Source organism: Notothenia rossii (assembly GCF_949606895.1).
Source record: "Notothenia rossii genome assembly, contig: SUPER_8_unloc_1, whole genome shotgun sequence".
In the NCBI taxonomy this organism is placed as follows: Eukaryota; Metazoa; Chordata; class Actinopteri; order Perciformes; family Nototheniidae; genus Notothenia; species Notothenia rossii.
In genome coordinates, this window is record NW_027640357.1 from 52,786 (window position 1) to 62,500 (window position 9,715).

At 40.4% G+C, this 9,715-nt stretch overlaps 1 protein-coding gene across 1 annotated transcript in view; it reads right to left on the reverse strand.

Annotated features, from left to right (window-relative positions):
• Nucleotides 1–9,684: 9,684 nt before the first annotated feature.
• The window catches only part of LOC307017496 (serotonin N-acetyltransferase-like), a 5,863-nt gene continuing 5,832 nt past the window's right edge, over nt 9,685–9,715 (reverse strand). The window contains exon 5 of the mRNA XM_079694844.1: nt 9,685–9,715. This exon is cut by the window's right edge and continues 641 nt beyond it. The gene's annotated coding sequence lies outside the window, so the exon portion shown is untranslated.

A 9,715-nucleotide genomic window follows, 5' to 3' on the forward strand; every position in this document is an offset into this window, starting at 1 on the left:
TTTTCCTGTTTTGCTATTTGATTTATAAACAATTGAAACGTCGACAGATGCATGAAAACTTATTCAATATCAGCTCATAAACTAAACACAACAAGACACCCTTATTACTATGCTTTTGAGCCATGCTAACTGCAGCTGTAATTTGTTTTTAGTGCTAATCATCAAGGATTAAAATGCTAACATGCTATGCTAAAATGGTAAGCATTACACCTGCTTAAATTCAGCCTGTTAGCTTTTCCTTTTAAGCATTAGGTGATGCTTAAAAAGACCTCAACTTTGGCACTGTTGCCTCACAAAGCTGCCAATGTGACAGTTAAGAAGATAATACACTGCTTCTAGTTGCGAGGAATATTATATTTGTCTTTCGTAATAACATTTAGCATATCTAATAAGGTGAGAACAGCTTATATGTTATATTAAATATAAAAGGATTGACTAAAAAAATAAAAGTGGGTATAGTTGAGTTCTGTAGAAAAAACTAAAACGGTCAACTGCTAGGAAATCTGCATATTTGAATTTAATTAGTTTCTTAAATTGTTGATCTGTGATCTACTAGAAAGTCTTAATCTAGGATCCCAAGGTTGATTGCTTATGACTCCGCCACATTTCTGGAGAATTTGCAGCATTTGAGTAAAGGAGGAACGCAGAGGAAACACTACTTTCCCTTCTCCTCATTTATCAGGTACGTTATTGGTGTTTTACGGCAGTGGCTCAGTAAGTAGGGGCTTGGACTGGGAGCTGTAGGGTTCACCGGTTCAAGTCCCCGAACAGACCTAAATATGGAGTGTGGACTGCCACTTGGAGAGATCCCAGTCCACCTCCTGAACTGCAGTGGTGCCCTTGAGCAAGGCACCGGAAACGTCATCAGCTCGCGCATCACAGAATGTAAACAACACTGTATAGAGTGAACGTGTGGAGCTCACACGATAGAGAAAACACCAAGATGAAAAAATCGAATCCATCTCATTTACCGACGAACATTTCTACGAAAGACCGGGCAAAAAGTGGGGGGAAACTATTCTGCACCCCGTGAAACTGTGTGTTGGAGCATAAGAGAAAATCGACGTGACGACCCACTTTGATTCATTCAAACATTCGCTGCTTTCTGCTGCTGCGGACAAGAAAGCCAAACAACTCACGTTCACCGAGGGCATCAACCTCCAAAACCCTTTAGAGGGCTACAAGAAACGAGGTGAGTAGCCTACAAGATTGAAGCTGGTCAGATAACGAATGAGTAAATGAAAACAGAATGAGGCGGAGAAGTGTGTGTGTGTGTGTGTGTGTGTGTGTGGGGGGGGGGGTGTGAGATTAAAATAGCCCAATTGCTTTTACAATAAATAAACATTGAATGTGTTTAATTGAATAGTAAATGGGTTTAACGTTAGTGGCAGGTTGTGTGTGAGAGAGAATAAATAAGACAGCCGAATATTTTTAAAAAATTGTTATTCTTTTTCCCCGCATATTTAGCATATTTCGCAACTTTTCGCAACTTCCCGCAATTTCACCGCATAAAATCACATAAAAACTCCGCATATTTAATCGCATAATCAAGGATTTTAGCCCGCATAATCAAAGATTTTTGCCCGCGTTTTTCTGGAGGGTCTAACTCCTAGTAATAGACTCCTGGTACTAGGATGCAGGGCCGTTTCTAGCTTTTTGGGGGCCCTATGCAAGATGCTGTTTGGGGGCCCTAGTTTTTACAGTTTTTTAACTATTCCGAAGCCTTTAAGATGATCTGTGGAGATTCATCAATCTGTTACACTTTAATAGGAAAACAGGCTAATTTCACGAAAACCAAGCAATTGAATATGACAAATAATGATATTAAAAAGGTTAACAATAAGGCTCCTCTGTCAATAATTGCAAGAGATGCAGCATTTTCTTTACATTTTTCATTTTCCTCAGATGTCACTCATTGGCTGACAGCCCAACAATGATTTGGACTTTATTACCCCAAAAACCCAAGCCACAGCTTTGCTATCATTGCAGTTTAGTTGTGTTTATATCCTACATTGGATTTGTAAGCATATAATGCTTCACCGAACACAGGAGGGGGCTTGGCTGTCTACAAATAAAGACGGCTCATTTTAATTCTCCCCAAATATATTGAGGCTGAACCTGAACTTTGAATTCTCTGCTCCCATCATAATCTTGGCGATCTTGTTAAAATTGTGAACGCAGAATTAGAAATACTATGTAGCTGGTTTGCAGTTAATAAAGTATCCCTTAATGTGGCCAAAACAAATGACATGTTATTCAATACAAAGTCTGAGAGTAGAAATGACTGCATTATACGGATTTGCAATACTGAGATAAAAAAACTCAATTGGAAGCAGCATATAAATTGTGTACAGACTAAACTGTCAAAACAGGTATTTTGTATCATACTAAGAACATTCTTGAAGAAAAATACTCTTTATAACAGTCTATTTCTCCCTTACCTTTACTACTGCTCCGAAATATGGGGAAACACGTACTCAACAAATCTACAAAAAATAATAACATCCCAAAAAAAAGTATTACGGTGGTGTTGGTAAATATGAACACACAACTCCCATATCCAAAAAAACTCAATATATTAAAATGTGTTGAGATAGTACAGCTTAAAACAGTACTGATTATGCACAACACATAACAAAATGCCTGATAACATTCAAAAGCAGTTCCAAACCACAGCGTGAACATATGAATTTTAAAAAAATCACTTGAAAGTAAGTGTTCACAATGTTTATATGCAATTATGCATATATTATTATTCATTTGCCAAGTACATGTGTACATATGTATATATTTATATATAGTATTTTCATTTCCAAAAAAAGATAGTTGAAACTGCTATTGACATGTGCAGAAAATTACCCAAAATCTAGTTTTTACATACATATGCATTTATTGTTTTCCTGCCCTAACTTTTATTACATTTTTTCTCCTGTTTTCTTTATTTCTTTGTACTCCTTAATTTCTATACGTTTTTGACGCAATAATTCCGATGTTGTATTAGGATGATGCACGGGAGGGCTACTTTCCATAAGCTATGCTTCAGCCCTCCCACTTCTACTAATTTTGTTCATATTTGTGTGTATTAATTATACATGTTTTTGAAAAACAAAAAAAATACTTTCAGCTTGGGGGCCCCCAAGTGGCCGCAGGGGCCTTATGCATCTGCATAGTCCGCCTATAGCAGGGGTTCCCAACCTTTTTTCCCAAGAGCCCCCCCCCATTGACTCCTGTTGGAAGTTGCGCCCCCCCCCCCCCACACACACACACACACAAGGGGAGGGGGGGGGAAAAAGCGGTAATTAAAGTTTAGAACTCTCAAAATGCTACTACTGCACAAACTGGATGAATGTGAAGTGTTTTGTTAAAGGAGGATGAAGCGTAATTAAGTATTAACTATCGGAGTGACTTTGATGGTTATTGGACTCGGGATTAATTCATTTGGATTCACGCTGTATGAAGAAATTAAAGGACGGCGGAAGTGGAAACAATTCACAAAGGGATTAAACTGTTTAAAACACATGCTCAAAGTAAGTCAGATTTTGCCGATGTGTTTATGTGGATTCAAAAGTCGTAAATAATCTACAAAATGGAGGAGACCGATCTGATCGGAGCAACTGTGACAAATAATCCAACTGAAACCGGCATGGACAATGACTATGTTTTAAAAATGCGCTTATCCAGACAAGCCCGGTTTGGACACTTTACGGGCAGAAGAAACACTATTAAAGAAAGAATTATACATTTCAGTCTTTTTATGCCTTTAACACTAACTTGAATTTGTATTAAAATTAATTAATCAATTATTTTTTATATTTTATTGTAATGTAGAGACAAGGCTTTTAGTGACAATCATGTATTGCCTTACAATTATATGTAACAAAAGAAAAGTAGAAAATAAAAATAAAAATCCAAATATGATATTCGGCCTCAAATCATCTGAGGCCTGGCGCCCCCCCTGCGATCTGTGGTGCCCCCCTAAGGGTGGCGCACCCCCCAGGTTGGGAACCACTGGCCTAAGAAACGGCCCTGCTAGGATGGGTTAAAAGCAGAGAACACATGTCACTGTGTGTGCTGTGTGCTCTGCATGTGAGACCATTAAAGAGGGTTTCATCCCTACCAATTCTAATTCTATTCTATTTTAACAAACTAATGTGGTTGTGTTCAAGAGTTTCCTCGAGAATTTCTGTGACATTTTGATTAAATTAGATTAAATTCTCACAGAATAAAAATCATTTTCATGATTGGTTCTCCCTGCAAAACACTAGCATGTCTGTAAACTCTTAGTCTTTCTATTAACATGGGGGATAAACCAAATTCCAGAAAGTCCACAACACAGTGAGTCATCCACTGTATCTGATACTTAAATAGCTGTATTTGCAAAACACTGCTCGTAAACCCCGGCGAGCCATCGGCTATGCTTGGAAATGATGGATTAAGGATGCAGATTAAACATGACTCACACATGTAAGGTTAATAAGGTCAAACTCACGGGTCCATGAGACATGCATGTGGAAAACATAAGGACCAGTCAGCATAAGAAATCAACACTGAAGAACCTGATTTGATTCTAAAATCTTCTCCTGGCGGGGGTTTAAGTGATATTGTTTTGGGGATTTGCCTAAAAGACCCCGTCTGACCCCCTGTTTACAGTGAAGGGTGTGGGAGCACGTACGCTGGGATGTCTGTTTGGCAGATTACCGGGTGACTGAGAGGACTTTGTGGGATTACTGAACATGATCCTGTCTGGAGGCTGAGGTGGCCCCACTCTGGGTCAAAAGTGTCTCTGTGTGTGTGTGTGTGTGTGTGGGGGGGGGGTGTTCCCTGTTCCCTGTTCGTTAATGGTACGGTACGATGACGTCTTTCTTGCATCAGATCAGCTTCATTTGCAAGGACAAATACGATCAATATGTTCTGGACCCTTTAAAGGTCACCTATTATGCAAAATCCTCTTCTTCATGTCTCCTCTACATCAACATGTGTCCCCTCTTCTTCATGTCTCTTCTACATCACCATGTGTCCCCTCTTCTCCATGTCTCTTCTACATCAACATGTGTCCCCTCTTCTTCATGTCTCCTCTACATCAACATGTCTCCCCTCTTCTCCATGTCTCTTCTACATCAACATGTGTCCCCTCTTCTTCATGTCTCTTCTACATCAACATGTGTCCCCTCTTCTTCATGTCTCTTCTACATCAGCATGTGTCCCCTCTTCTCCATGTCTCTTCTACATCAACATGTGTCCCCTCTTCTTCATGTCTCTTCTACATCAACATGTGTCCCCTCTTCTCCATGTCTCTTCTACATCAACATGTGTCCCCTCTTCTTCATGTCTCTTCTACATCAACATGTGTCCGCTCCTCTTCATGTCTCTTCTACATCAACATGTGTCCCCTCTTCTTCATGTCTCTTCTACATCAACATGTGTCCCCTCTTCTTCATGTCTCTTCTTCATCAGCATGTGTCCCCTCTTCTTCATGTCTCTTCTACATCAACATGTGTCCCCTCTTCTTCATGTCTCTTCTTCATCAGCATGTGTCCCCTCTTCTCCATGTCTCTTCTACATCAACATGTGTCCCCTCTTCTTCATGTCTCTTCTACATCAACATGTGTCCCCTCTTCTTCATGTCTCTTCTACATCAGCATGTGTCCCCTCTTCTTCATGTCTCTTCTACATCAACATGTGTCCCCTCTTCTTCATGTCTCTTCTACATCAACATGTGTCCCCTCTTCTTCATGTCTCTTCTACATCAGCATGTGTCCCCTCTTCTTCATGTCTCTTCTACATCAACATGTGTCCCCTCTTCCTCATGTCTCTTCTACATCAACATGTGTCCCCTCTTCTTCATGTCTCTTCTACATCAACATGTGTCCCCTCTTCCTCATGTCTCTTCTACATCAACATGTGTCCCCTCTTCATTCAATAATCAGCATTTTAGCCCTTCTGGTTCCCTGGTCTGGAAGTCAATGGTTTTCTGAATGTGTTTTTGGTTATTAGCCTGAAATAAGATCTGTGGTTAACACGAGACATTTGAACGTTTCTTCTACGACATAAATACGCCCCCACTGGAGAATTTAACAACAATGCTAACAAGTGTCTGAATGGTTTCGATGGTTCAGGACATGACTGGGGTTTGAGACATTGTTGTTGGCAAGCCTCAATGATTGGTTGATTCATTAAGTTTCTCAGTGAACTGACATGATGCTACAAAGTCAAATAGAGTGCAATGTGGCCTCAAGTACTGTCTTTTGTTTCTGTGTAGCCTGGTTTCAGATTATTTTTCTCCTGTTTTTATGAATAGCGTAGTGACCTCAGAGCATGTGTGACGACTGCCTCTTAAAAGCCTGCTAAATACGAGAGCATCACATACAGAACGTGGAAACATATTTGCACAGTAATTGGCAGCTGCTTTTCTGTTCTGGATTGTCATAATAGTAGACTGTAGTGCTGATGGTTTGAACCCAGGACACATTATTCCCTCTGAATATAAACGATAACAGCCTGCCCTGCAATCATGCTAACACCGTTATCAACTGTATTTAAAGCTTTTCAGAGTGTTTTCTCTCGTCATTAATTGGGTGAAATTATTGCTGGTGGTAATTGATCATGAATGGAACAAAAGCTAAAAGCACATTACAACCAAACATATGAGTGATGATCCTCCTCATCCATGTATTGACAAATTCATAACTATCATAAATGCATTTACTAGAAGTGTCTTATTTATTTATTGGTCGAAAGTCTCTACCAGAGGTGATAAACTCCAGTAAAGCTGAGACTTCCCGGCAGCCGAACATCCACAGATGCCATCTGGCAGCGTCAGCTTGAAACCAAAGATGCCGCGAGCCGTATTCATTCTGCAGATTTCTGCCTTCAACCTCATTCTGTTTGCTGAGATTAACCCCACCGAGTTTCACCTGACCTGTGAGATTTAGTTGAGATTCCCGAGAAAAAACCCCATCATCTATCAGTTGATTGACACAAATATAATTCAGTCAGACAGCTCACGTGTTTCTTAATATGTTTATTCAACACAGTCTCACGGCATTTCGTGTTATATTCACGAAGTTAATCTATTGATTCGTGTTCACCAATACGATTTCGCCACGGAACGATTTTAAAAGCAAAGTAAATAATAACAAATTAGAAGGAAAAACTGATTTGAAAAAATACAGATTTCAGTATTCTGACACAGAACGATTTTAGAAGCAACGTATTTCTATTGGTTGTATGTTTCGTGCCTGCACCAAATAATAACAAATTAGAAGGAAAAAAAGATGACAAATAATACAGCTTTTAGTATTCTGAGGCTCTGAGACATTTCTTTTCCTCGCGGACGGCAAAAAAACTCAGACATTATACAATTTAAAATAAAAGGGATAGGCTTAGGGTGAGATATTGAGTAAGAAAATGTTGTTATGAACCACACAGCTTCTGGTATTCAAAGACCCGACCGGACAAAAAGACGTGTTGCAGGGCAGGCACGAAACATACTACCAATAGAAATACATTGGTTTTAAAATCGTTCTGTGTGACACGAAAAAAATGTGAAAATCGTGTTGGTGAACACGAATCAATATATTAAATTAATTTTGTGACTATAACACGAAATGCCGTGAGACTGGGCTGGTGTATTATAAGCAGCATATATACTTGAGTTTGGCGTCTAGACTCGGCCTCATCACTCCACAGATTTCCAAAGAACATTGAGTGATGATGAGATAACTACCACGAGCCTACAGGTGGAAGCTGGGGTGGTGGTGGGGCAGGCGAGCAGCAACATGAAACACAGCAGCAGTAGCAAGTGAACACAGCAGTGGCAGCAGCAGCATAGCGAGGCAGAGGCAGGAAGACCTGGCAGCTTAAATAGAGCGGCAAGTTTAGGAGAATGTGTTTGGTTGGTTGTAAGAGGGACGAGGTGCGTCAAGTGTTAATGTTATAGCCCAACATTAGCCACCTTTAGCTTAGCGGTGCTGACGTAAAGTGATGTGACCGTGCTGTAGTTCCTTTATAGCCTAACAGTAGCCACCTTTAGCTTAGCGGTGGTGACATGAAGTCATGTGACCGTGCTGTAGTTCCTTTATAGCCTAACAGTAGCCACCTTTAGTTTAGCGGTGGTGACATGAAGTCATGTGACCGTGCTGTAGTTCCTTTATAGCCCAACATTAGCCTCCTTTAGCTTAGCGGTGGTGACGTGAAGTCATGTGACCGTGCTGTAGTTCCTTTATAGCCCAACACAGAGCTCTCAAGTCACACGCATTTCACTCCATTCACACGCTCACACGCCACACCTTGTATTTCTCACGCAGAGATTTTTTCCAGGGTACCGCCCACCAAGTTGCGCCGCAATTTTGTAAACAAACTAGGCTTGTTTGAGACGCGTGCACTCCACTAGCACCCCCCCCCCCCCCCCCCGTTGACATTCGCGGTACAGAGGGCTTCATGGGAACTTTGAGGGGAGCCAGAAGTTGGCACCGCTGCCAAAATCTCACTCTGAACTCTGTTCAAAACTTGAGAGCCCTGCCAACATTAGCCACCTTTCGTTAGCTTTTTACTTTGCTGAACAAAATTCGTAAATATCACAAACTTTGTTTGACACAGAGATTATTTCCTGCAAAATCCAATAGAGGAATCCCATTGAACCAGGGAGATGCTGCCTTCAGGGTCAAGCTACAGAAACACGTCATCCCTGCGCCACTTAATTGGAGCTCTGTGTCATTTATGAGGTGACACTAAATTTGTCCTTCAGTGGAGCTGCTCACCGACGCGTCAGTGGATTATCGGTGTCACGGATTAAATCTGCGTTCCACACCGTACGTCCTCACACTGGCTGCCCTCCAGAGGGACAGAACAGAAGACATCATGAAGCCATATTACATCACAGAAAGACTAAGACCTTTAATTTTATTAATTATCATCTTGAAGTATTCAAGGGAATGTGGGATTAGATAACCTTTTATTTTTGTGCAAGAGTAATATTTGTGTCAAAAACATACATTTTTCATCCAAAAAACTGTAAATATATTATTGGAATTGTGGTTCTGATAAAACACACATGACAATGCAAAGTGTGGATGTGTAGGCTGGCTGATGAGTGCAGCCCCTTCTAAATCCTCAGATGTTTACAATAGCTAAAGCCCCCTAATAGAGATAAAGGTCTCTGACGTCAGCCCATAGTTCAGAAAGGAGCTAATCAGCAGCTTACTGTCCAAATGCAACACACGTGCAACATCAGTGCAGCTGAAGGGTCAACAACACACTGCTCCTGAAACACAGATTAGAGTCTTACTAAGGGAGTATTTAGATATAATCATGGAAGAACTCCTGGGAAAAGACGCAGGGGCCCTAAGTGTCCTGCCACCTACAAAATGTCAATTAAAGAGACACGCATAGACTAAGAAAAGACTCAAAATGTCTACAAAGAGACAAAAAGGGAGTGCAGAAAGAGTCAAAGACACACAAAGAAACTATGGAGTCACAAAAATGACTATCAGAGCATTCAGAGCTACCATAAAAAGAAAGAGAACAGCTACCATGACACACAAAATAGCCACAAATAGACTGAAAATAACTACATTCTTTTTTTTATTGCACATAAATTGAATTTCACACGATTTGAGGAACAAAATAAACAAATAGCGAAAAACCCAAACTGTAAAAAGGCTAAAATATGGAGACTTTTTTACATTTTTGGGAACAAAATAACCAAACATGTTGA